The following is a 2,475-nucleotide window of genomic DNA, read 5'->3' on the forward strand; positions in this document are numbered from 1 at the left end:
AATCTTGACTTCCTTCTGTGATTTGAGAAGGTGGAGTCCTGCTTTCTTCGCAAACGATTCATTGATGAACATTCCTTTTGCTCCAGAATTGACTAGGGCTCTTGCTGGAATACTTCGGGTTCTTGTGCCATCGTAATCTTGGAAGACGATATTGAGGTATATTTCACTTCCTCGTTTGATATCGCCTCATATGATTACTTCCTCGGGGATCGTTTCTTTATCTGGGTGCCACGAGATCCCGACGCGCACCCAATTCCAAAACCCTCTGGATCATCTTTTTCCATGGGTGGTGGATATCGGCGCGCATATTCATATCTGTCTGGATTGTCTCCAAATTCCAAAAGATCGTCGAGATGGGGCATCGTCATATTGCGTTTCTTAATATGGTCTCCTCGCATTTTGAGTGCATCTTCCCGTCGTATTCTGGCAAGCTCTTCTTTGGGGATGAATCTTCGAACCACATGTGACTCTTCTTCTGAGTCGCTGGATTCGTCCTTGGTTCGTCTGATTTTACGAACTGTTTTGGTTTTAACAGGGCGAGCTCTTCGTACCCTGTGAACAACCGTTTCTTGTTCGGATACTTCTTCAGATTCCGATGATTCAGATTCTGATTCTTCCGATGATGAGGATTCTGATTCTTCCTGTTCTGACTCCTCCGAGTTATCCTCCGAGTCGCTTTCTTCGACCCTCTTTACTCGTCGTCGTTTCTTCTCCATTCCCTTGGAGTAAGATTTAGTCGGCTTGGAAGTCTGTCTTCGTCTGCCAGATCCGGAGTATTTCTTCGTCCTGGAATTGGACGTCTTGGTCTTGGCATATGAAGCTGTCTTTCCTGAGCGATCTGGTGCCGGATCATATTCTGGACTCGGGCATTGTGCAGCGACGTGTCCTGGTTTTCCGCAGTTGTAGCAGAGTCCATCCACAGAACGTTTCTTATGGGTTTCTGGGGAGATCCGGTCAACGTCCATTGCGTCAGGGTCTTTCTCCGTCCTTCTTCCGCTTCCTGAAGAGCCTGAGATGAACTTGAAGATATTTGTCTTTCTGCTATGAATGTCTTGGAGGTCCGTGACCTTTCTTGCGGCCTTGCATGCTGCTGCATAGGTCGCTGGCGGATTTTCCGTGATGAAGACTTTTTCTGCAAGTTTCTCATTAAGGCCTCGCTTGAAGTGGATAAGCTTGGCGTATTCGTCGTCGATTTCGGCATATCGGTAGAGGATATCGAGATTTCCGATATACTCGTCAACGGTTTGCTTGTCCTGCTTGTACTTTCCTTTGAGAAGTACTTGCCAAGCTTGGTCCTTGGTGGCGACACCTCCATACTTTTCGGTAAGCGTCGTCTTGAAATCTTGGTACGTCCCAAGATTGCTGTGTTTCGCCATTTGGTTGGCTTCCCATGACTCGGCCCACTTTCCTGCTGTGGATGAGGAGTCAATTTGGGAGAGGACGAAGGCAATTTTACTGAAGTCATCATTGTAGACTCCTGCATTTGCCTGTAGATATCGTTCCACGTTTCGGAGGAACGATGCATATTCTCGTTTGTCTCCCCTAAACTGCTTGATTTTTCCCATCTTCTTTTCCCACGCCACTGGCTGCTTGGGGATTGCTCCCTGGTATTGTGCATAGAGTCCCAATGCTTGTTGGTACTCATTCCAGACGGCATCGGTGCAAGTTCCGGGATGGACTGGTGGTCCGAGTGCTGGATCGTATCGTGCGTGTGTAGCCATACTTCCTGCGAACTGGAAGCTACCGGTTGGTCTTGATCTGGTTGAAACTGAACGTGTGATTCCAGGTGCGTTGGGTAGATGGGGTGGCTGGTCCCTTCTGAGATGTGTGATTCCTGGATAATCTGGTCGAGTAGTACTGTTCGAGATAGATCTCTCGAGCGGGACTGCTCTTGTTCTGAGAGGATTAACTGGCTGTAATCCACCGGTTTCCTGTGAACGCCCTTCCTGTCATTCAACTTGGATTGATTCTCCTCGTGGAAGTTCTGTTGCTTCGTCAAAGAGTCGTAGAGATTCTTCGTCAAAGTTTTCCCTTCCGCAAAGAACTTGTCTTATTTCTTCGATTTCACCCTCGAGCTGCTCTAGCCTTGGGCGATCTGTTGGTTCGTAGGCTCGTCCTAGCCTAAATTGAAGTCGAAGTTGAACCGCTTCTATCGACTTTTTGTCGTAGAGGTCTGTTAACTCCTCTGTGGTGGCGTCACTGAGCGTAAATGGTGGTACTTCTTCGTCAGAAGTCACCGGTCGTGTTTCTGGTGTATCTTCTTCAGATACCGGGTCGTGTTCTCGTAAAGTATTCGTTTTGGATCTTGTCTTGTCCTAAGATTCCTTGATTGCCTTCCCTGGGAAGGGCTTTAGCACGTCTTCAACGTGTGCCTCAGATGAGGGCTTCTCTTCTGGATTGCCACACGGATAATCGCTAGTGCTTGAGTTCGTTCCTGTAACAAAAACTCCGCACTCCTGCCTTTTGATCTTTGGT

The sequence above is a fragment of the Laetiporus sulphureus genome (genome assembly GCF_001632365.1).
Source record: "Laetiporus sulphureus 93-53 unplaced genomic scaffold LAESUscaffold_3, whole genome shotgun sequence".
In the NCBI taxonomy this organism is placed as follows: domain Eukaryota; kingdom Fungi; phylum Basidiomycota; class Agaricomycetes; order Polyporales; family Laetiporaceae; genus Laetiporus; species Laetiporus sulphureus.